This window comes from Pongo abelii, chromosome 10, assembly GCF_028885655.2.
Source record: "Pongo abelii isolate AG06213 chromosome 10, NHGRI_mPonAbe1-v2.0_pri, whole genome shotgun sequence".
In the NCBI taxonomy this organism is placed as follows: Eukaryota; Metazoa; Chordata; class Mammalia; order Primates; family Hominidae; genus Pongo; species Pongo abelii.
The window spans coordinates 124,880,547-124,906,504 of NC_071995.2; the positions used below are offsets into that span (position 1 = coordinate 124,880,547).

Sequence of the window (25,958 nt, forward strand, 5' to 3'; positions counted from 1 at the left end):
TGAAAGAAACAATGTCTGCAGTCCAATACACTGACTAAATCTAGACCCAAGTTTTCTTCCTGTGGAAAGGGATATCATATCTAAAGGTCAAGATCAATTGTGAGGAAATGTGTGAAGGCACTTAGACAAACTGCATTAAGGTAGGCTATTGATCCATAAACTCAGCTTTTGCTGTTTTTTTCTGAGTAGACATTTACATTTAGATTCTCTTGACAATTGGTATAAAACTTGTTCTCTTTATAAAGTCTACCCTCCTTTTAACCCCACAGATACTTCAGTAACTTTTAACATTTCAACCTTTAAGAATGAGGCAAAACCCCAAATAAGTCAACATCAGAGCTTATTAACTGTTTCAATAGTTTAGTGATGAAAGAGTATTAAATACTGTTAAATAAATGGCTTGGTTATATGTAGGTTTCATTTGCATTCTGCATATTAGTACTTTCCTAACAGGCAAAACTGAGAGTTATGTCTTCTACACTTTGAAAATAGACAACATTGTCCATGACTAGGAACTAGATGTTTAAAGCACAGGAATTGCTGATAATTTAGAAGTTTATATCTTTTCTAAAATGAACTTACACTCATATTTTATCATCAACTTTTCCTGACATGGCCAAAATAATTTGGCTGTATTTTCACCAGCTCAGAGATAACAAAGGAGGGATTAAAATACTTGTAGATTTGTTAATACTAAGTTATTATCATATACAAAAAGGCAACTCCCAGAAGAAATAAAAATCATTTATAAGCCCATGAAAAATCATTTATCATTGACCAAAAAAATCGATGAAACTAAATAAAAGAATAATGAAAAATGCTTTTTACTCTAAGTCATGGCAGGTTAGGTAATTTTGGGATGATTCTCAGATAACTCTCCCATTAAGGACAACAACAAAAAAAAGCAAATAGCAGCCAATGGTTTATTAATAAAGGATCCCCAGGCTAGTATCCAGGGTTGTACAGAGAGATCCAGGGAAGGAATTCTGGACTTTGAATTCTGCAGGGAAGAGGCAAATTCCAGAGGAATCAGCTGGAATGCTGAGGTCTGAGAGGTGCATTGAACATCTGGTGTGACTAGGGAGAAAAGGAATGGTATTTAAGGAGTGGCTGGATGGGGGCCTGATGGACCGACACTATATTTTGGATCTCCCCAGGATAACACCTTAGGGGTAAATGTGAGCCACAAATAGGCAGTCCCTCACAAAGACCTCATCCCAGTTTGAAATCACCCCAACTGCAGAAATAAGATAGAGTTCATATTATTTTGCAAGTGCCCATATGTGACTTACAACATCACATACAATTTCTCTCTGGAAGAAAAAAAATTCATCCTAGCATTTCAAGCAATTTTGAAGAAACATAGTCCCCCACAAATAAAAATTAAATAGGCTCATGAACAAACCAAAACAGTATAGATGAAAACCAGCAAAAACCAACACATGATAGAAACATATAGATTAAATCCACAAAGCTTCTGCATATTGTAATTGCTACCCACAGACTTCAAGACAACTATACATTTATGTTAAGTGAAATAGAAGATGAGACTGAAAATTATAGCAGAGGAATGGAAACTATTAAAAAAGCACGTAATGATATAAAAGTAAGTTTTAGAAGTAAAAACAAAGAAACAAACAAACAAAAGGCAAAATGTAAAACCTGGTGGATTAATTTACGGACAAATTAATCATTGAAGAGAAAATTAGTGGACAAGAAGATGCATCAGGGAAAAAAGTCCAGAGTAAACACCAAGAGACAACAGGATTAAAAAGAAAGGAGATAAAATAAGAACTGCAGAGGATACAGTTAGAAGGTCTAACATTTAAGAATTTATATTTTTAAAAGCACAGAAGCAATAAAATGAGTCAGAAGCAATATTTGAAGAGATAATGGCTGAGGACCTTCCAAAATTGATTAAAGACATCAAGAAAACTGAGGATTTCCTATGAACTCAAGAAAAAATACTTTTATAAAGGATCCACAGCTACGTCAATTACAGTAAAAGTACTAAAATTCAGAAACAATTAAAAATTTCAAAAGAAATTTGTTTCAAAGGAAAAGACAGATTACCTTCATAGGAACAACAAATAGACTTGACATCTGACTTTTCAACATAAACAATGAAAGACAGTAAATAGTGAGATGATATCTTTACATGGCTGAAAAAAATACCGATGAAGAACTCTGTAACCAGTGAAAAATATCCTTAAAAATTTTGAAATGAACACATTTTAGACAAATAACAGATAAAAATGTATCACAGACCCACAGTAATGAAAAGTGTACTGAAGACAGAAGGAAAAATGATCCCAGATTTTAGGTTAGAGGCGCAAGAAGCAACAAAGAGTAGAAAGGGTAAAAATGCAGGTCTATATATCAATGAGTATTGACCATGTAAAACAAAAATCAAAATGACTTGTGGGATTTAAATACATGTAGAATTAAAATACAAGGCATAAACAGCATTTATGTCAGGAGGTGAGTACATGGATATAAACTATTCTAAGACCCTTTTATGGTCCTAGAAGATATGAAAATTATCAAATTATATTCAACTTCCATAAATCAAACATGATTTTTAATGTCTAGGTTAACAATTAAAAATATAGCAATAGAACTTAGAAGGGAATATTAGAATCAATAGAATTAAGACGGGAAACAGAATAATAAAAATTTTGCCCTATAAAACAAGGATAAAAAAGAAACGAAACAAAACAGACTAGACAGATACAAAGCACATAATAAAATAGCAGTATAAGTTTATATTGGCAAACATATAACCTGTGAACTGACTGAACTGTTCAATTTAAAGATATTGATTTTCACTGTGAGTTAAAGAGACAAAAAAACTATATGCTGTTTATAAAAATCCATAAAAATGGGAGTGGTCTTTGGGAGATTTTACGGTGCTACTAATATTCACCACCGTTATGTTACATGGGTAAACTTTGTGAATATCACTTTGTGATAAGTTGGACAATACATTTTTGTTCATACACATTTTTTGCATGTTTATGCCATATCAAAATATTTTAAGAAAAAATTCCATGTAATGTTAAATTCTAAAATTGTCCATGAGTTAAAAAATGGACAAATGCTAAAAATGTGCAAATAATTGTGTACTCTTACACACTACCACTTGTTCTATATATTTGCCCAGTGTTTCTGGAGGATATTTGATCATACATATTTTCAAAATAAATGTTAACATTTACATATCCTTTGATCTAACAATTATTCCCGGGACTATAATAAGCGATGTGAGTAATGATATTAGATTGGAAATTATCAAGAACATTGTATATTTTAGAGAATAATTAGAATAAAATATAATAGGAGATTAATTAAGCAAATTATGACCTTAGCACATAATGGAATATTAGTCATCATTAAAACTCTATTGAAAAGTAATTTTAAAAACCTAAGAATTTATTCAAAATAAACCATTAAATTAAAAAATAATCTATAATAATAACAGCAAAAGGAAAGACTAGTATGGTGTTTATGGTGTGTCAGGCAGTGTTCTTAGCATTTAATATTAAAATTTTAGTCTTCACAACAGTTACATGAAGCAGGTACTGTCATCTGCATTGAACAGGTGATGACATATGAAGTATGGAGAAGGTGAGCAACCCGACCAAATTTGCACAACTTTCAGGTGGCACACTGCTGCCTCTCTGTAAATGAGCATATGCAATAGAGGCCAATCCCAGTTTCATCAACTATTATTTTTTCTAGATAGATAGTATCAAATAAAAATAGATCTAAACTTAGGTAGAAAGAGAGTTTACTGAAAATGAGGATTTAAACAAGAACCAGCCAGATGAGGGAGAAATGCATATTGCAATAGGGAGGATCTTCCCATATGAGATTTGCAAGCAAATCTCAAAGGCCAGGCAGAAAGGGGACTTTTCTTTTAAAGGGAGGAGAAAACAAGGCTAGAAGAAAAAGGCTAGGCAGAAAGGGGGCTTTTCTTTTAGAGCAGTGGTCCCCAACCTTTTTGGCGCCAGGGACTGGTTTTGGGGAAAACAGTTTTTCCATTGACCCGGGTGGGGGAATGTTTTTGGGATGATTTAAGTGCATTACATTTGTTATGTGCTTTGATTCTATTATTATTACTTGTAATATAGAATAAAATAATTATACAACTTCCCATAATGTAGAATCAGTGGGAGCCCTGCATTTGCTTTCCTGCAACTAGATGGTCCCATCTTGGGGTGATGGAGACAGTGACAGATCATCAGGCATTAGATTCTCATAGGGAGTGCAAAACCTAGATCCCTTGCATGTACACTTCACAACAGGGTTTGCACTATTGTGAGAATCTAATGCTGCTGATGATCTGATAGGAGGTGGAGCTCAGGTGGCAATGTGAGCGATGGAAAGAGGCTATAAATATAGATGCGGCTTCCCTTACTCACCTGACAGTCATCTCCTGCTTTGAGACCTGGTTCCTAATAGGCCATGGATGGCCAAGGGGTTGGGGACCCTTGTTTTAGACTGAGGAGTAAACAAGGCTAGAAATAATTAGGTGTCATGGAGTGGGACGAGCCAGTGGATTGATTGGATGATTGATTAGGAATTACTTTTTTCCTGAGGTCAGCTGAGTTTCAGGAGGGGATATTAGAAGGGGTTGTTCTGAGTTCCAGTGCTTGAAGGTGAGCCAAAATTTGTGACCCTGGGGAAGGAGAGAAACCCGACTAAAGTTTGATCAAGTCAAATTAATCGAAATTTTATCCAGACTGGTTGGTGGGGTCAAAGGACTTGACTAATCATTTGCCAGACAATGAATAGGAATTTGGAGGATCTGTGTCTGTCTTTGTCATGGGGAAATAGAGGGTCATTTGTAAATTTTATCTAAGTCATTTGGGGAAGGGTCGTTCTTTGCAGTAAACTCTAGGCATGGGGGGATTTTTTTGACCATTTCTGTTTCCAAGAACATTTCCAATGTCCATGCAGTAAGACACATATGTACATGGGATTCCAGACCATGGTAGGCAAAAAAGAAAATTGTAAGATTAAGGATGATGGAATTACAGATTATTTTTCCCTTTCTTCCTTTTTTTGTACATGTATAGTTCTTTGTGAGTGTATCTATCTATCTGTCTATCTATCTATCTATCTATCTATCATCTATCTATCTAATCTATCATCTATCTCTCTCTCTCTCTCTATCCTCTATCTATCATCTATCCTATCTATCTTCTATTCTCTCTCTCTCTCTCACTCTCTCTTTCTTTCTTTCTCTCTCTGTCTGGCTGTCTCTCTTTACCATCAGTCTATTTTGGGCTGTTATATTATCAAATGAGAAAACAAATGTAATGAGGAACACAATGATCAGCACATAATAAGTAGGCAAATGTTACTTCTGGCATCATCATGTCCATAAAATTAAAAGAATGTGAAAAAGTCTTTTTTTTTTCAAAGAAAAAAAGAGGAAAATCAATATCCTGTAGAACGCTCTATTTCTAACAGAGTTTCCTCTTATGAGAAAAGCAAAGCCCAGACCCTGAGTACTCCCTCTCTATCCTGATGACTGTGAAGGCATTTGCAATAAATCTTGTCTTGGACATTAGGTGCACATCTGAGGAAAGGCAGTGGAAGACAGGAACGTGTTCCCATGACTATTGTCATAACTTGGTTAGGAAAGGTTCTTTACACTGGCAGATGCAGGCTTGTCTCTGACAGAGCCCTGGTATTTTCTTCCATCCTGGGGCCCTCAGGGAAGCCTTGACTGTGTCATGGCACCATCTGGCCACCTGCGGATCTTTTGAGTGTGCTTCGGAGATTGGTGCCAGTGGTCTTTCTGTTCTGGCTGGCATTCCTGGAAGTATTTCAAGGGCTGGTTTTAGGAACCCACATTCTGAAATGCCCGTCTCAGGGTTTTGTTTTCTTTCATTTTGTTCTAAATATTGGAAGGAAAATATATCAAAGGTTACTTGGTTTTGCAGTTCTCACCAGGGAGTTGAGTCTGATACTTCAGTGCTTTGTTCAGAAGCCCAGGAATGTGAATTCTAGGGAAAATCTTGACACATATTAAGGAAGCTAAAGAGAATATTGTTCTTGGTCATTTCACTTCAAGCTGATGTTGCGCAGCTGGCCACCTGGGACAGTGTCTCTACTTGGGCTTGAGTAAGTTCATAGCACAACTGGAAATGATGATCCAGGAGCTATCACTGAAACCAAATGGGAAGTAAGAAAGGCATATGAGCCTGGACTTTGAAGCCCGTCAAATAATCCTGAGTTTATTCAAGTTAAATAATGTCTCTGTGCCTCAGTTTCCTTATCTGTAAAATGGGTTTATTAATCTGCACCTACCACATGGGGCTTCGGTAAGGATTAAATGAATTATGACATGCGAAACGTTAGGAGAGTCTGCTGCCTGCAGTAAGTTCATATTATATGATGGTCACTATTAAACCTAAGCATGTGAACAAATGGCCCCCAGTCAAGTAATTTTAAACAGTGTTATTTGTGTACAATATCACATGTATCTCATATGTATACCCAAAACTTCCAGAGTGGTCACCGGTGCCTGTTTCCCTTCAGTATTTTTGTCTGTTTTTAATCCTACCCTAGACTCCTAAGCATACATGCAGACTAAAGGTCGCTTTTAAAACATAACAAATGTGAGAGATATCTTCCTGTTTTTATTTGTTAAATGGAGGAGTCTTTGGTGGTGTAGTGAAGTATTTTATCATTCCTACTAAGTTGAAGATGAGGTTGTATAACCCACTCTGATTGTATCTAAATTATTGCTGCTCCTGCCTCATTTCAGTGTCTGGAAAAGAGAAAATTGGATGCTGCACACTAATAGCATGTTAACAAGGGCAGATTAGATGTAGCAAGAGGGGTTCTTTTACTAGACTAATTGAAAGTATCACTTGGTGATTGGAGGACATTGGCTTGTGACTTTGAGTAAGCACTTCTCACAATTAATAGTGACTAATGAAAACTAAATAGTACAATAAATCATATCACTGGTAGTGTAAGGGGAAAAGTCAGTGGCCCGAACAACCCTTATTTAGGAACTTGGAAGCAGCACCAATAACAATTTTATAGGTGAGGACAGTAAAGCATAAGGGTAAAAGCTTTTATGGTGCAGCCAAACTGCCTCAGGTCATATATCAACTTTGTAATTTATGAGCTGCATGACCTTGGGCAAGTTACTTAATCTCACTGGGCTTCGTGTCCCTCACGTATAATCAATGGTTTATAATAATAGCACTGAATTCATATGACCACGCATATGTTGCCTATTAATATTGTTAGGGAAGGTGTATCAGTCAGAAGGGCAGAAAACAAGTCGCACATTCAAAGACAGTAAATGGAGTGAGTTAATATAGGGAATACTCACATAGGTGTGGACAAAATTAAGGGAACCAGTGAGAGGGGTCAAAACACACTGGAACTTCTCCAGTGGAGCTGTCTTCACATGCGGGCTGGAAGGGCAGAAGTGGGCGAGATTGTCACACCCCATGAAAGTGGTGGCCATGAGAGACTGGCTATCCAGTGGTACTGTGGGCCTCCCCAGATGAACAGACTTCACCAAACCATGACCAGCAGTGAGGGAGTAAGCAAAATAAATTCCCCAATCTCTCTGTGCTCTTGTCCTCCACAATTCTGCTGGTGTCTCCATTGACTAAACCTCATCAGAAGTCGAGAGAAAGGGAAGCCAGGTGATGCTGTACAAAGAAGTCAGTCTTCAGAGCACAGAGGAGGGCGGGGAAGGGTGAAAAGTGCATCTGGAGGGAGAGGTAGGAACTATCTAACCCAGAGGACAATCGTCTTCATGAACTCAGCTATAATGGGCATGCAATCAACACAAATAAATAAGAGGAAAAATTGCCAATATAGTTGCACACTCTTTTCTAACTACTTCTCAATGGATGAAAATAGCTTGCACAATCCCTTCCTTGCTTCATAGGGGACAGTTTCCTATAGTTTAGCTAAAAGCAGAAACGGTGACAATTCTATCAAGAACAACATGAGCAGAAACAGAAACAGCAACTAGTATTTCTGTAATGCTTTATCATTTACAAATGCTGTAGTCTATTAAATCACAATTGAACCTCATCATAAAAATGTTTTAGTTAGATATTTAGAAACATTTATAAACGAAGAAATGGAAGCGTGGAGAGCTTACTTGGCTAACTGGAGGACATTATGTTAAGCAGAATAAGCCAGAAACAGAAAGTTAAATACAGCATGTTCTCACTCATACGTGGTAGCTAAAATAAAAGTTTATTTCAAAGAGGTAAGAAGTAGAACAGAGAATAGCAGAGGCTGGGAAGACTAGGTGAAGTGAGGGATAGAGAGAGATTCATTAAAGGGTACAAAATTACCCAGATATGATTACTATACATTATATGTATTGAACATCACTATGTATCCCATGAATATGTACAATTATGATGTGTCAATTAAAAAATGACAGATAAAAATTTCAAAAATAAATGAAATAACATTAGATCCAATTTTAAAAAAGGCTACAGTGTATTTTTTTTTAAAATGAGGTAACGTTCATATAACATAAAATTAACTATATTAAAGTAAACAGTTCAATGACATTAAGCAGATTCACAATAGAGTACAACCACATTGTAAATCTACACCCTTCTCAGTCTTAATTCCTGAGGGTTTTAAGATACTGTGAGATATTGTCTCACAACAAATCTTGTCATCACAGTCTTCATATATTCTGTTTGTTCCCAAAACATCATAATGGGATATAAGTTTTAAAGTAATCAACCAACCTGAATATCTTGCTGAAATAAAATTGTTGGCTGAAAAATTCTAGAAGTGTTTATGAGAGAAAAGTGAACATACATTAATTTCTTTTCTTCTTTTTCTTTTTTTTTTTTTTTTTTTGAGATGGAGTCTTGCTCTGTCACCCAGGCTGGAGTGCAGTGGTGCGACCTCGGCTCACTGCAACCTCTGCCACCTGGGTTCAAGCGATTCTCCTGCCTCAGCCTCCTGAGTAGCTGGGATTACAGGCGTGCACCACCATGCCCGGCTAATTTTTGTATTTTTAGTAGAGATGGGGTTTCAGCATCTTGGCCAGGCTGGTCTTGAACTCCTGACCTCGTAATCCACCCATCTTGGCCTCCCAAAGTGCTGGGATTACAGGTGTGAGCCACCGTGCCCAGCCTAATTTCTAATTTACACATCCCTACATCCAATGTAGGGATTTCCTCAGAATTGCCTTTAATGTGAAACTAAGGTAGGTGAGAAGAAACCTTTGCAGAAGTTCAACAAAAATGGGCCATATGTGTTCTCTCTTATATTCTCATATGCTTCCTCTCCTAAAATTGAGAAAAAGGGTAATCTTTCTCTGTACCCATATAGTTTGTTTTATATTAGTTTTTGATGCTAAAAATCACTTCCATTTCTGAGAAAATGGCTTCAGAGTTTATACATTTCTCGCCTTTCTTAAAATTGAATATCAATTACTTTCTCTTAAAAGGTTTCAGAGTCTATTAATGGGAAGCAGCCATCAACCTTTAATGGAATACTGTCATCCCTTAAATGCAGCTTTCGGTTTTCTGAGTTTGAATGAAAATGATCACGTAATCCATAACTTATCTCTACTATAAAATTCTGTAGACCAATAGTAAAATTACATATTATCATATAATTGATATTCAGATAAGATACATTGGATGAATCCTTGGCTAAAATGAATATTGTGTGACTCCACTCATTGTTTCCAAATCCACAACCATTTTGGACTTAATTAACTAATTATACAAGTTATTTAGTGAGTGATTGACCTATTGATTAAGCAGCTGAATGAAGAGAATACCAATACCCTAACTTATTTATCTTTAGTAACAGGATAAATTTATGACTCATAAATGTACAAAAAAAGGACTTGCTTGTACAAAAAAGGACTCAGAAGATTTAGCTCTGGGGTTAATGATTTTATTTTCTTCTATATCAACATTGCAGGTAATGTAAGATGTTCTTAACAACGGGTCATGGACAAATGAACAAATAAAAGAGGACCATTTAAATTGGAAGGATGTGTATAACTTGTGTAATTAGACAATTTAGCCAAAAATGGTTGCGGATTTGGATACAAACAATTTATCAGGATAATAATGAAAGGAGCAAGAAGTGGTCAAAGCGTATGCACTGGTGACAGTTTAAAAATATCAGATGTGATAAGTTTCACTTCACTCTAAAATAGGGCTCAGAATTGTGGTTCAAAGACCACAAGCCTGAATGTCGGAAGACAACAAAACAATGCTGACTTTACCCTCATAAATTATTTTCATAAGACATTGATGGTGTTCACTCAGCAAATAGTTATTGAATACCTGTGGTATGTCAGGAACTATAAAATAGGTTATTTAGGATGTGATGATGAACCACTCACTGAGAGTGATCTCGAAAACACAAAATGAAAATTAAGCAAAGGAAATCCAAGTTAGAGAATGATGTAGGTTCAAGAGGTGAAGATGATGTAAACTTGGCAAAGTAATGCTCAGAGTTATTATGTCTCAGGTCTGGGGTCAGACAAACCTGGTCTTGAATCCCAGAGCACCCATCTGGTAATAACTCCTTATTTATTTCATAAAAAAAATGGGTGCTCAAGTTTCTCTCTATGTATGTGTAATTGTCTATATCTCTTTTTAGTTCTCAGTTTTGCTTCATATATATTTCAGGCTACATCATTAGATGCTCTCACATTTAGAATTGGCAAGCTCCTACTCCACATTTTTTGCCTTCTTAGCACCTTGAGAGTGCTTTGAACTTTGATCTACTTTTTAGCAGCTTTCTGTTTAGATGCACAGCACTCTCCCCTGTGTGGTTTAAGAACCTGGCAATGTTTTGAGAACAAAGTTGGAGGGTAGTGTTTACTTCTCAGTACCTCCTTGCTCTTCGGGATTATGGCCCCTCAAGTGTTGGCTTCCTTGGCAGCTGTGGACCCAATATTTGTCTTTCCATCTATGTGGAATTCCTAAAAGCCCTGCTGGATTCTTATGATATTTAATTCAAAACACTCTGGAAACACATGCCTCACAAAACCAAAGTCAACTTGGCAGATGCATCTCCGAGTGGGGATGACAGAAGAACAAGTGTGATCGCCAATTTCGGGCAACCTGAAACAGCATCAGAATTCTAGATCATTGCACCAATCTAATAGTTTTTGTTAAAAAGCCATCTCTTTCTTTCATTCTTGAGCCTTCATGCCATATTCTGCCGTAAATTAAGAAGATCGGAAATATGTTATCTAGATAATAAAAACCCAGGTCAGATAGACAGTGTTCCAGTGTGTGGCCAAAAATTATCCATTTAGTAACCTGAGTGATGAAGTTTAGGTGAACAAAGGGGCTTGGGCATGTTTACCCTGCACAGAATTGGGGGAGAGAGTAAAAGATGGAAATAGGAAAGAATTTAGTCCAATCATTCCCTATTATCTGCTTTAAATAATTTCAAATTATCAACACACTTCTCTCCACTGCTGAATTATGATTTCTCTGTACACACCTGCCTGTTTCTGTCCCTAAATTATCTTTTTATTAATTGTCAGGGAAGTGTTGACTTCTGTTTAACTTACCTCCTCCAGAATGCCCACGCTGCACAGAAACTCACCAAGAGAGAGGCATTTGCAAGACAAGGACCACCATCACGTCTCCCAGTATCTTTTATTGTTCTGAGATATTTGGGGAGCTAAATGGTTTTTGAAATACAGGTTTGTCATGTGTAAGAGTGCAAACGACTCTGGGATATTAGACAAAAAACCTGAACAGTTTTGAGAAAGGACTCAAGTGCTTCTTCTTCCAGTGGGAATGACTTTATTTATTTATTTTGAGACAGAGTCTCTCTCAAAATTAGTAGATTTCTGTGACTCATTCACTGTGCCTCAGGTTCCTAACCACATGATGAGGATAATAGTAATACCTGTTGCCTAGGATTGTTGGAAGTATTTAATGAGATAGTGCATGCAAAGCTCAGTGCTTGGCACACTCCTGACTGGCCTTTCTCTTTCATGATCTTGTCAAGGTAAGGACAGCTTCAGAAATTTTGCATTTCTCATTCCCTCTGCTTGGAATTCTCTTCTTTTAGTCTTTGCACAGCTATTTCCAAGTTTTATGATTGTAACAGCACTTACAAGCATCTAAACTATTGTTTATGTATTAGTTTTCTTGTCTTCTCTTACTAGAATGCACCTGCCTGAGGGTGGGGACTATATTTGTTTTGTTCACCTCAACAATCCCGGTATCTGCAAGAGTGCTGACACATAGGAGCTTCTCAAAAACAATTCGTGAATGAGTGAGTGAGCAAGTGAATGAATAATTATTTTTATGAGGGTGGGGAATTTTTGTAGTCATGATGGTTCCAACAAAAATAAAAATGAGAAAATTATATCAAATAGCATTTTTCGGAGTAATTTTTCTTCCTCTCCCATACATCTCTTGAGAAAGTCTCCTTCTAGTCTATATTCTTTGACCGTTTTTTAGATAGGGTCTCACTCTGAAGCCCAGGCTGAGTGCGTGATGTGATCACAGCTCACTGCAGCCTTGACCTCCTGGGCTCAAGCGATCCTCCCACTTCAGCCCCCTGAGTAGCTAGGACTACTGGTGTGTTCCACTATGCCAGGCTAATTTTTTAAAATTTGTTTTGTAGAGACAGAGTCTTTCTATGTTGCCCAGGCTGGCCTTGAACTCCTACACTTAAGCAATCCTTCCTCCTTGGCCTCCCAAGGTGTTAGGATTAGAGGCATGAGGCACTGCACCCAGCCTTTCCTACATTTTTGAAGTTTTGGCTAGTCTCCACTTTTTATATTAGTCCACAAGACATTGTCAAATCTTTTTTTTTTTAGATTAATAGACTATATTTTTAGAGCACTTTTAAGTTCACAGAAAAAAATGAATGGAAAGTATGGAGAATTCTCATCTACCCCCTGTACCCACACACATGCAACACCCCAATTTCAACATCCCTTACGAGAGTGGGACATTTGATAAAATCAATGAACCTACATCAGATACACATCATTATCACCCAAAGTCCAAGGTTTTTTGTTTTGTTTTGTTTTGTTTTTCCGCTAAGTGTTCACCCTGGCTCCTTAAGGGGAAGTTCATCAATTAAATTATCTTTACCTGGTTCTGGACTTATATGGTCAACTGTGAGAAGGGATAGGAGAGAACGCCTCAGAGGAAAATGTAAGAAAGGGCTTTCATTCATGTGACAGGACTTCATGAAGACTTGGAAAAGGGCTATTAGACACTGCAATTTTGTGCTTCCATTCCAAATTCTGGTTCCTAGAATTCAAGAACAAAGGCGTTCTCTAGGTAGCAAGTTAGTTGCCTGGAAGAGCCATGTTGTTTGTTGCTCAATGAAAGAAAAGAAATTGCCCAAAATCCAAGTTGAGGCTTCAAGATAATGCTATTTACAAATGGTGCACAAAACCCGCAGAGATCATCAGTTTAGGGCACCAAGATTTACACTTTAATCATCAGCAATTTATCTTACTGATATGTGAATAATATGCTTCTGCTTATTTTAATCTTCATTTCACATTGAAATCTGCCCAGTGATTCTAACAGGACTTCTCGGTAAATGAAGAGAAATAAGAAAAAGCTCTTCTGTCACCCCAAGTTTCCTTTGATCACTGTCTCACTTTCATCATATTGTTTGGCTCTACTCCCAGATTCATACCAGATTTATAACAAATTGCTCAATACAAGGAGCCCCTCATTAGTATCTGGGAACAGTGTGGAGTGTTGATGGTAGTTTCTAAACTCTCATGATCTGGGGGAATCCTGAACTCAGTCAGTCATTATAACTGAGGGAGAAAAATCACTGAGGTCTATTCGAAGGGAATCTTACAAATAGTGTCTATATTTTATTAAATACTCTAATTGAATATTGCTTTTCTGCCACAGACTTAGATATGGAGAGTGCAGTGACTTGTGCATTAATATTATGAAAAGGCAATCATGGCAGGGGTGGGTGAAACCATCCACTGTGATGCTCTGTAATTAGGAAGATGAGAAACCCTGTGATGCAGTTTGGATTTACCCTCCAAATCTCATGGTAAGATGTAATCCCCATTGTTGGAGGTGGGGTCTTGTGGGAGGTGTTTCCCTCTGGAGGGCGAATCCCTCATGAATGGCTCGGACCATCTCCTTGGTGATAAGTGAGCTCTCACTCCAAGTTCGTATGAGATCTGGTCATTTAAAAATGTGTGGCACCCCCCCCGCCCTTGTTCCTGCTTTCACCAGGTTTAGTGCCTGCTCCCACTTTACCTTCTGCCACTAGTAAAAGCTTGCTGATGCCTCCCCAGAAGCAGATGCTGGCATTATGCTTCCTGTACAGTCTGTAGCACCACGAGCCAATTAAACCTCTTTTCTTGATAAATTACCCAGTCTCAGGTATTTATTTACAGCAAGGCAAGAACAGCTTAATACAGAAAAGTGGGGCATTGCTATAAAGATACCTAAAAATGTGGAAGTGACTTTGGAACTGGGTAATAGGCAGAGGTTGGAAGATTTTGGAGGTCTCAGAAGACAGGAAGATGGGGGAAAGTTTGGAATTTCTTAAAGACTGCTTAAATTGTTGTGACAAAATGCTGATAGTGATATAGGCCATGAAGTTCAGGCTGAACAGGTCGCAGATGGAAATGAAGAACCTATTGGGAACTAGAGCAGAGGTCACACATGTTATGCCTTAGCAAAGAACATGGCTGTATTGTGTCCATGCCTTAGGGATCTGTGGAAGTTTGGACTAAAGATTTAGGGTATCTAGTGGAATGAATTTTTAAGCCACAAAGCATTCAAGCTGTGGCTTGGCTGCTTCTAACAACCTATGCTCAGATGCAAGAGCAAATACATGACTTAAAGTTGGAACATATATTTACACAAGAAGCAGAGTGTAAGAGTTTGGAAAATGTGCAGCACAGCCATATGGCAGAGAAAGAAAAAGCTTTTTCAGGAAAGGAATTCAAGCAGGTTGTGGAGCAGCCACTTACTAGAGAAATTTGTATAACTAAAGGAGACCCAAGTGCTAATAGTCAAGACTATCGGGAAAAAGACTCCAAGGCATTTCAGAGAACTTTGTGGTAGCCTCTCCCATTGCAGGTCCAAAATCTTAGGAAGGAAGAATGGTTTTATGGATCAGGCCCAGGGCCCTGCTACCCTGTGTAATCTCAAGACATTTCTTCCCAACATCCCTGCCACTCTAGCTCCAGCCTCAGGTCAATGGGGCTCAGCTACAGCTGGGGCTGCAGCTCCAGAGGGTGCAAGCCATAAGCTTTGGCAGCTTCCACATGGTGTTAGTCCTGTGGGTGTACAGAGTGCAGAAGTTGAGGATTGGCAGGCTCCACCTAGATTTCACAGGATGTATGGAAAAGCCTGGATGGCCAGACCAAAGTCTGCTGTAGGAGAAGAGCCCTCACAGAGAACTTCTACTAAGGCAGTGAGGTGGCGAAATGTGGGGTTGGAGCCTCCACATAGAGTCCCTAATGGAACCACTGCCTAGAGGAGCTGTGAGAAGGGGGCCACCATCCTCTATACCCTGAAATGTAGATCCACTGGCAACTTGTAGCTTCAGTATGAAAAAGGCACAGGGTTTTCATGGCTTTTTCACAGGGAAAAACTCCACAGGGGTGGAGGTTCCCAAGGCCCTGGAACACCACTTCTTGCATCAGTGTGCCCTAGATGTGGGACATGTGGAGTCAAAGGAGATTATTTCAGAGATTTAAGGTTTAATCACTGCCCTACTGGGTTTTAAATGTGCATGGGGCCTGTGGCCCTTTCTTTTGGCCAATTTCTCCCTTTTGGAATGGAAACGTTTACCCAATGCCTATAACCTCAGGGTATCTTGGAAGTAACTAACTACTTTTTGATTTTACAGGCTCATAGGTGAAAGGAATTTGCCATGTCTCAGATGAGACTTTGGACTTGTAAGTTAATGCTGGAATGTGTTAAGACTTTGGGGGACTGTTGGTAAGGCATAATCGTATTTTGCAATGTGAGAAGAACATGAGATTTGGGAGGGGCTGGGGTTGATATAGTTTATATATTTGTCCCTGCCCAAATATCATGTTGAATTGTAATCCCCAATACTGGAGGTGGGGTCTGATGGGAAACGTCTGGATCATGGGCATGGATCCTTTATGGCTTGGTGCTGTCTTCATATAGTGAGTGAGTGCTCATGAGATCTGGTTATTTGAAAGTGTGTGGCAACTCCCTTTTCCAATCTTCTCTCTCTGGCTCCTGCTTTTGCCTTGTAAAGTGCTTACTCCCGCTTCACCTTCTGCCATGACTAAAAGCTTCCTGAGGCCTCCCCAGAAGCGTACATTGGCACTGTTTCCTGTATAACCTGCAGAACCATGAGTCAATTTAATCTGTTTTCTTTATAAATTACTCAGTCTGAGGTATTTATTTATGGCAATGCAAGAACAGCCTAATGCCCCCTGCATCAGTCTCCTCTCCTCCACTCACTTCTTGTGTAATTGACTATATTTATATTAGGAATGCTGTAGTGTAGGGCTTATTATTTCATGGGTTGTCTTGACATCTTTGGGCCTTGGAGGGCCTCCAAGACTAACTGGGTGTTCTCTACTCTCATCAGATATGCCTCCTACCCAGCTGAAAAGATATGCCCCCTACCCAGCTAGTTCATCTATGGGCTGGACTGCTTGCACTCCACCATGTCCTCAACCTAACCAATTTTACTTCCCTGCTATTTCACAGAATCATTGAATCAAGTCATCACATCCTCCTGTCAGAACCAGGGGCACCACATTCTCACATTCTTTTGTTAGTACAAAGCCTGCCTCCTACAGCTCCTGATGGTTCACTTGGATCCTTTTTTTTTTTTTTTTTTTTTTGCTTTCCAACGTTTATTTTAGTTTTGAAGGGTACATGTGGAGGTTTGTTACATGGATAAATTGCATGTCTCAGGGGTTTGGCGTACAGAGAATTTTGTCACCTAGGTAATCAGCATAATACCTGATAGGTAGTTTTTCATTCTTCACCCTTTTCCCATCCTGCACCCTCAATAGGTCCCAGTAAGTACTGCTTCCTTATTTGAGTCCATGTGTATGCAATGTTTAGCTTCCACTTTGAGTGATAACGTGGTATTTTGTTTTCTGTTCCTGCCTTAGTTCATTTAGGATAACAGCCTTCAGATATATCCATGTTGCTGCAAAGGCCATGATCTCATAGCTACATAGATACACAGTATTTCCTGGTGCATAGTATTCCATGGTGTATCTGTATCACATTTTCTTTATTCAGTCCTTCATCGATGGGCATCTAGGTTGAGTCCATGTGTTGCTATTGTGAGTGGTGCTGCAGGGTTCTTGATTGCAGTCTCTGTGTTCCCCTGAGGGGTGTCTGGTGTTCACTGACCTCTCCCATTCTGTGAGTATATGTGACTCATAAACTACAGTCTACCTCATCTGTGCAGTTTCAGGTGCTATGTGTTCACCCCTCTTCTATTTAGGGTGAGGATTCCCTCCCTCACCAGCAGGATGAATAGAAAGTGCTCAGAACAGGTGTCCTGCCCAGGTCCTCTCGAGTTCCCTTTGCTGGTATTCTGTGCTCTTTGAATGCCTTAGAGTAGTGGCACTCCAAGGAGAGCCTTGAGCTACTAGGGAAGCCTCACCTTGGGACAGGACAAGCACCTGGGCATTTACACACCCCTGGAGCAACCCATAGCCAGTGGGTGAATTGTGTGGGGATACAGAAGCCCCGGCCCCTTTGTTTCTAGGCAGTATAAACTGAGGTGTGGTTTCATACATCCTGTAGGATCAGACAGGGTTGAGACTTTACCTTGAATCACATCCTTGCTTTTCTTCTCCCTCTTATTTCTTGTTGTCCTGGGATTAACCCTTTCATAAATCACAGGCACTGCAATCCTTCACATAGGGCCTGCTTCCTGAAGAACTCAAACCAAAAGAAAAGCTCATCAGCAAACATAAAGGGCTGCTTCTGAGATGGGATAATTCCCTTGATCCCTTTGTAGAACTTGCGACAGGGGTGTGGCTCGTTTACTCAGCTGCCACACGCTCAAAACCCTTTTGAGAGGGAATGTGTGAGGGAGCAAGTGTGGGAACTGGAGCGATTGAATACTGGAACCAGCCAGTCGCTCCTCTCTGGTGGGAGCAGGCTCCGTGCAGCCCTGCAGCAGTATCCAAGTGTATTACAACCAATGCCCTTTCAGCTCTATCACCCAGGGTTGGCCAAGTGCCAACCAGCTCAGTGGAGGGTCAGGGCGACAGCCCCTGCCCTGTTGGCACCTGGGTTCTTGTCCGGCATCTAGGAAGAATCAGGTCACATGAATGTATTGATGGGTAGCATATGTGGAGGATTTTACTGGATGGTGGAAGTGGCTCTCAGCAGTAGGGGGGGTTGGAAAGGGGATGGTGCGGGAAGAAGGTGATCTTTCCCTGAAGTCCAGCCATCTCTGGCTGGGGCCCTCTCCAAAGTTGCACCATCTGAGGTTAGCTGTGTCTATCCAGTCTCTGACACTCAGTTGCTTCTCTGCTTGCTGCTTAGCCACTTGTATCCTCAGTACTCAGCCACCTGTATGCTTGCTGCTGAGCCACTGGTATCCCCAGTGCTCAGCCACTTATATCCCTGACACTCAGCCACTTGTGTTGCTGTGTCAGCTGAAGTCTTTTTATGGGTACAGGATAGGGGCATGGTAGACCAAAAAGGCAAAATTTGGGTGGAAAAACAGGGTCAGCTGTTTTCACTTAGGGCTGCGGTTCCAGGCTTAATAGTGGGGTTCAGTCAGGAGCCCTTCTGTATCAGTCCTATATTTAGAAATACAGGAGGTACAGATCTCAACATTGCAGGCTAAGGAGTCAGATTGGCCTGGTTTGGTGCTCTAATTGTGCCTCAATTCCTCTATCAGTAAAATGGGTGAATAGTTTTTAATTCACGGGGTTGTTGTGATAATTTGATGAAATGGTACATGTAGCTCGCATGGTACAAATAAAGCACTCAGTGAATGTTAACATCTTCTCACTTATCTCTCTTATTCTCAGAGTGAGGACACAGATGTTTTAACTGCTCTGTGGCTAGTAATGATCTGACTTTGGAGTCACGTGAAATTACTTTTTAAATACTTCATTTTAAATTTAGGAAACAGAGTAATCATCTACTATATTTCACTGTGAATTTTTTTTTTCTTTAGACATTGTCTCACTCTATGGCCCAGGCTGGAGTGCAGCGGCATGATCATAGCTCACTGCAACCTCTGCCTCCCAGGCTTAAACAATCTTCTCACCTCAGCCCCCAGAGTAACTGAGACTACAGGTACGTGCCACCATACTTGGCTAATTTTTGTATTTTTTTTGTGCAGGTAGGGTTTTGTTATGTTGCCCCAGCTGGCTTTGAACTCCTGGGCTCAAGGGATCCACTTGCCTGGGCCTCCCAAAATGTCGGGATCCCAAAGTGTGAGTCACAGCTCCTGGCCATATACATATATATGTATATGTGTGTGTATATATACACACAGACACATATATACACATATTAGATACATACTTACATACATACTTACATAATGTTTATATATATATAAACACACATTTTATATATAAATATATATAAACATTTTTTTTAGACAGGGTCTTGCTCTGTTGCCCAGGCTGGAGTGCAGTGGCGCCATCATGGCTCACTGCAGCCTTGACCTCCTGGGCTCAAGCTGTCCTCTCACCTCAGCTTGCCGAGTAGCTGGGACCACATATATGTGCGATTACGCCTGGCTATTTTTTTTTTAATTTTAATTTTTAGAAGAGACAGGGTCTTACTATGTTTCTCAGGCTGATCTTGAACTCCTGGGCTCAAGCAGTCCCCCCACCTTGGCCTCCAAAAGTGCTGGGATTACAGGAGTGAGCCACCACACCACCTGGTGAGATCTTTTACAAAAGTCTTTAAAGCTACAAACCTGTGTTTACAGAATATATTTATTATAAGACTGCATTTTCCATCTTCCCTACCATCACAGTATTTCTTTTTTTAAAAAATTAAGCAGTAAGTAGTGTTTGCAGTGAGCTTGGAGATTTGTTGGTTATGAATTACTTGACTGAGCGGGTGTCAGAGGAAAGGCCTTTTAATCACCATGTGGCTGATGTTATTAGTTCCTGAAGAGTCCATGACTAGGCTCCACTTAGACATTCTCCAGAACTTTCTGTGCCCTGTGTCTCTCAATCTGCACCTACTGTAACAATTGTTGATTTCTCTAAAGGATCCAGAAAGACCTAGTTGAAATGGACAGTTAGGGAAAATAGTCACACAAGCCCCTTCCCTGCCCCCACCAGCCCAGGTGTTCAAAATCAAACCTCATGCTGACAATACCTGCGTGAATTTATATGAGTAAAGAAACCTTGGTGTTAGGGATTTGACTAGTACTGTCTGGTTCTAGAGTTTGGAGTACATTGGAATATGGCATCTAAGCATATATTAGAAAAATAGCAGAATGATTTTGGCCAGGGTGTTAATTTAGGCTGCTAGTAAGAAAAGCTTTTGGACTGCCCCTGTTTAATTCTAAGATACTTCATTTTCAAGCCAGAAACCCCAGACCCCAATAGCAATGGAACCGGGAGCTGAAGGGGGAGGGCCTGGTTCACATACACATTAAGTTTGCAATACTATTTTAGGAAAAACATAAGTGGGAGCAACCACAATGTTTGCCTGGCTTTGTACTTTCTTCCCTGGCAAACCTTCACAGAGATGGCCTGTTCTGTCATTTGAACATTTAGGCTACAAAAGTTGGAATCCAGGCACCTGGGGAAGAGCCTAGAGACCCAGCACCTGCAATTGTGTATTTTTCTGAATCACTTTTTGAATCTGAGAGAATGTCACTTTACCTTACTAGTCCCTGATCCAAATCACAACTAATTGTTGACATCACCTATCTTCTATATCTCAAAAAGTCCCTAGATAAGACCTGAATAAAATCTGTTTCTGTGGAAATTCAAGAAACAGGAAGGATGGCCAGGTGCGGTGGCTCATACCTGTAATCTCAACATTTTGGGAGGCCGAGGTGGGTGGATCACCTTAGGTCAGGAGTTCGAGACCAGCCTGACCAACATGGTGAAACCCTGTCCTTACTAAAAATACAAAATTAGCTGGGCGTGGTGGTGCATGCCTGTAATCCCAGCTACTCGGGAGGCTGAGGCTGGAGAATCGCTTGAACCCGGGAGGTGGAGGCTGCAGTGAGCCGAGATTGCATCACTGCACTCTAGCCTGGGTGAAACAGCAAGATTCCATCTCAAAAAAAAAAAAAAAGAAAGAAAGAAAGAAGGAAAGAAAAAGGGAGGAGAAGGCAGAATGTGACCGGATCAATAGTGTCATCTCTCCCTGAAGCCATGTGTAGAAGGTCTGGGCCCTTCTTCTGAGCACAGCCCAAGTGCTCTGTCCCAGAGACACAGGATGTTTGCTGAAAAACAAACTGTCCAATGGCTGAAATGAAAATATCATGTCCCCTTACCCAGGACACCTGAACTTCCCCCACTGCCTACCTGCATAGGGAAATTCAGCAGTAGTAGAAAGAATTCCGAATTGTAATTCAGAGGCAGAGGCTGTGAGGTTGGGCTCCCCATGTCTCCTCTCTGAATCAGAATGAGAGGCTATTGCATGACATCTGGGGTCTTTCCCAATATTAAAACCAGACACTAACAAGTCTCAGTTTCTACTTGCACCCTCTGGGTTCCACCCACCTGCCTGAGGACCTCACAGCTGCTAAGTGCAAAAGAGGTGTCTGGTATTGGGTTCAGAATGGAGAAGCTATGGAAGCATTTAAGCTGCTGCCTTCCTAGAAAGCTGCAGTCCTTGCAGGGTTTTAAATAAGAGGGCAATGGTGAGGGCTAGGGTGGGGGAGATGATGTAAAGGGTGATGGTTGATGTGGAAGGTTTTAGGGGTTCTTTGGTGAATAGTTTTACGGCGTCAGCAAAGGGTTGTAGTAGGCCGTAGGGGCCTACAATGTTAGGCCCTTTGCGTAGTTGTGTATAGCCTAGGATTTTTCGTTCGGTTAGCATTAACCGAACGAAATGGAGAGGCAAGCACAAGGGACACGGCAGCACGCTGAGGTCTAGGTCAGGTGGCTGATTGAGGAATCCGTTTACTGGAGTGTTTTTAATGAGGTCAGGTCAGGGCTAGCTGCGAGTCTGGTGTTGTGGGGATTCCAGGTGGCAAATTGTAGGTTCCTTCAATACCTCCGTACCAGGGAGGTGAATTTAGAGCATTTTGGTGTGGTAGAGGCAGGTCACTTGGTTATGTGACTCTAGGGGCATCGTCACATTATGTTTTATGTAAAGGAAGCCCCTTAGAAATTGAATTATTAGGGATGAAGAAACACTTTGGAGACCACAAACCTCAGGGGCAAGGAGCAAGCCTGGTAGTTTTTCCTGGGAGAACTGATACTGCTGGGATAGCGTCTAATTCTTATTTTTTCCTACATAAGAGCTAAATGACTCCTCATCCTTCCTTTCAATTCCATGTGCTCAAGCACTTTCAACTTCAAGAATCCTAAATATTTATAGCTTCCTCCTTAAACTGAATCTTAAATAACTTGATCTCAATCGATAATCAACTCATCCATCAAAGCAAATACATTTTAAAAATCATTTTTATTTATCCCTATTGAAATGATTTCTTAAATTGTCAGTTCTTCTAGGAACATGCCGTGCACATAGTAGGGATGCAGTAAATAGCTGTGGTTTGATAAAGTGGCATCAATTTTCTAAATTGTGCATGTGGAAGAAATGACAATCAGCGTGACCCTTTTCCTTATGTTTAAATTTTCAAATGCCAACTTGTCTGGTACATAGTGAATACTGAATACACACTGGTTAATTGAATTGCTTAATTGAATTTTTTAGAATAATCTTCACACTCTTCCAGAAGCAGACAGGATTATGTTGAAATAATCTTTAGTTTCCATTTGAAAATGCTTTTTCTCTTAAAAACTGTGGTACATCTTCAGTCCTTTATTATATTAAAAAACACACTGAGGGCTTGGCGAAGTGGCTCATGCCCGTAATCCCAGCACTTTGGGAGGCCAAGGTGGGCAAATCACTTGAGGTCAAGAGTTCGAGACCAGCCTTGCCACCATGGTGAAACCTAGTCTCTACTGAAAATACAAAAATTAGTTGGGTGTGGTGGCACACACCTGTAATCCTAGCTACTTGGGAGGCTGAGGCAGGAGAATCACTTGAACCTGGAAGACGGAGGTTGCAGTGAGCTGAGATCGCACCACTGCACTCCAGTCTGGGTGACAGAGCAAGACTCCATCTCAAAAAGAGAGAAAGAAGAAGGAGAAGGAGAAGGAGAAGGAGAAGGAGAAGGAGAAGGCGAAGAAGAAGAAGAAGAAGAAGAAGAAGAAGAAGAAGAAGAAGAAGAAGAAGAAGAAGAAGAAGAAGAAGAAGAAGAAGAAGAAGAAGAAGAAGAAGAAGAAGAAGAAGAAGAAGAAGAAGAAGAAGAAGAAGAAGAAGAAGAAGAAGAAGAAGAAGAAGAAGAAGAAGAAGAAGAAGAAGAAGAAGAAGAAGAAGAAGAAGAAGAAGAAGAAGAAGAAGAAGAAGAAGAAGAAGAAGAAGAAGAAGAAGAAGAAGAAGAAGAAGAAGAAGAAGAAGAAGAAGAAGAAGAAGAAGAAGAAGAAGAAACACTGAAAAATGAGGAGTCAGCACAAAAATGTCCAAAATACTAAAAAATAGGTATAAACAAAAGACAGCTTTGTAACTTTTGGGTGACTCACTATAACTCATTCCCTAATGTTTTGTAGTTCAAACAAACTATCTAACTATTAAATGTAAATGTACTATATTTGTTTGTTTTGAGACAGAATCTTGCTCTGTTGCCCAGGCTGGAATGCAGTAGCATGATCTCAGGTCACTGCAAATTTGGCCTCCTGGATTCAAGCAATTCTCCTGCCTCAGCCTCCTGAGTAGCTGGGATTACAGGCGACCACCACCACTCCCAGCTAATTTTTGTATTTTTAGTAGAGATGGGGTTTCACCATGTTGGCCAAGCTGGTCTAGAACTTCCGGCCTCAAGTCATCCACCCACCCCAGCCTCCCAAAGTGCTGGGATTACAGGTGTGAGCCACCATGCCCGGTCTGTAAGTATACTATTAAATGTTTGTAATTTAAACAAACTACCCAACTATCAAATGCTGAATCTCTATGGAACTGCATGTCCATAGTGGAAAGTGTGAGTTGCCTTCCCACAACCTATCACTCTTGTCTTTCTTCCTAACTGAAGGCAACCCTTCTTTCTGACCCCATCCATGTGCCTCTGGGGACCTGACCCCTCAATCTGGCACCAGCATGAGTTTGATTTGTACCAAGGTAATCCCATTTCCTCACCCAACTCCCAACTCTGATTAATAAGATGGGAGGGGAATTCTGCTATGGAATTCTAGGAGAATGTTCCTTTGTCCTGAGGTACAGCCAGAGAAAGAAGGAAACAGTTCTGTGAATATTGCCATATCTCTATGGAGCTCTTGGAACTTCTGCCACCCTCTGGCTACCAACCTGTAGAGGAAACCATCATGAACTTCAATAGAGAAACTGAGGACCTCAGCCCCTGTTGTTGTGGTTTAGCCACTGAGTCAATACACTTGGGGACCCACTTGGTTTGTAGTCTTCCTAATGGACATAATCAACCTCTTTTGTATAAGCATGTTGAGAATACATTTGCTGTAGCTGAAAGCAGTTAATGACAAACACCTTTGTCAATGGTGTGTTGCTGCTATATTTTACTTATCCTTATTGCAGCACTTATCACCTTGTATTTGAGAAATTGTTTTTTCTCTCCAGGAAACTGTGAATTTTTTAAGGTAGGAGCAGTACTTTATTCCCCTGTTAAGTCCAGAATCAGGAACAATGATTGGCACACAGCAAGAATTTATAAATTCTTGTTGAATTAGATTCCTAGGATAATTTTCAGTATTCTTATAGATAGTCAACTTGGATATTTCTCACCATTGACTTAAGAAAGCAGAGCAGACACTGTGCTGAGGACTTCGAGCAATGCAGAGGAATGGAGAATGCCCCCCAAGAACTTAGAAGAGATGGACATTTGCATTATTCTCTGTAATGACTGCACAGTGTGGTGAGTATTGTACTTTGCTATTGGGTATCAATCACAATTGCAATTGGATAACCATAATAGCATACATAGAGAATTATTTTTCTTATATCAATAAATGTAGAGATTTTTTGGCTTTACTTTAGCAGCTCCTCAGTATAATCTAGGTGAATGCCTTTTCAGTTTTATGGACATTTTCCTCATAGTTGCAAATGGCTGCTGAAGCTCCAGCAATCACATTCCCATCCCCCCCAAAAAAAGAAGAAGAATGTAAAAGGAGTAATGACAGTCATGTCTTGCCCTTTATTAGGACAGCAAAACCGTTTCCAGAACTACCACCCTTCCATGAACTTATGATAGTGTCTCATGGGCCAGAATGGGATCAACTGGCCACCCCATGTGCGAGGAAGAATGAGGTGATGGAAAAAAATTAAGCTAGGCATATAATGTTCAGCAGAAAATATGGGTTCTGTAAAGCCAATAAAAAAGTAGACGAGGAATGTTGGAGAGGCAGTTTAGAGAATCTGCTATATTAGATGTACAATGTGCTATAAAGCCTTTGTAAAGGAAGAAAGAATTAATTTCATTGGGCACAATCACGTGACAGGGAAACCTTAATCTGACCTACAGAGTGGATTTCATGACTTTGCTGTGTGAGTTGTTGGTGTAGACCTTGCACAGGCATATCTTGGAGATGTTGTGGGCTTGGTTCCAGACCACCACAATCAACTGAATATTGCATTAAAGCAAGTTATACAAATTTATTTGGTTTCTCAGTGCATTTAAAAGTTGTCTTCACACTATATTCTAGTCTATGAAGTGTGCAATAGCATTATGTCAAAAAAAACCAATAAATATATCTTAATTTTAAAAATCTCTTTATTGCTAAAGGAATG

General features: G+C 39.9%; 1 long non-coding RNA gene across 3 annotated transcripts in view; it reads left to right on the forward strand.

The window, feature by feature from the left end:
- The window catches only part of LOC129049263 (uncharacterized), a 35,591-nt gene that overhangs the window by 4,058 nt on the left and 5,575 nt on the right, over positions 1 to 25,958 (forward strand). For 2 of the 3 annotated variants that reach the window (XR_008512209.1, XR_008512210.1), the window contains 3 exons: positions 19,165 to 19,286; positions 23,816 to 24,091; positions 24,933 to 25,086. This is a non-coding gene — a long non-coding RNA (uncharacterized LOC129049263). Of the gene's footprint in view, positions 1 to 19,164; positions 19,287 to 23,815; positions 24,092 to 24,416; positions 25,087 to 25,958 lie in introns of all 3 variants that reach the window. The other variant, XR_008512211.1, reaches the window with a different exon arrangement.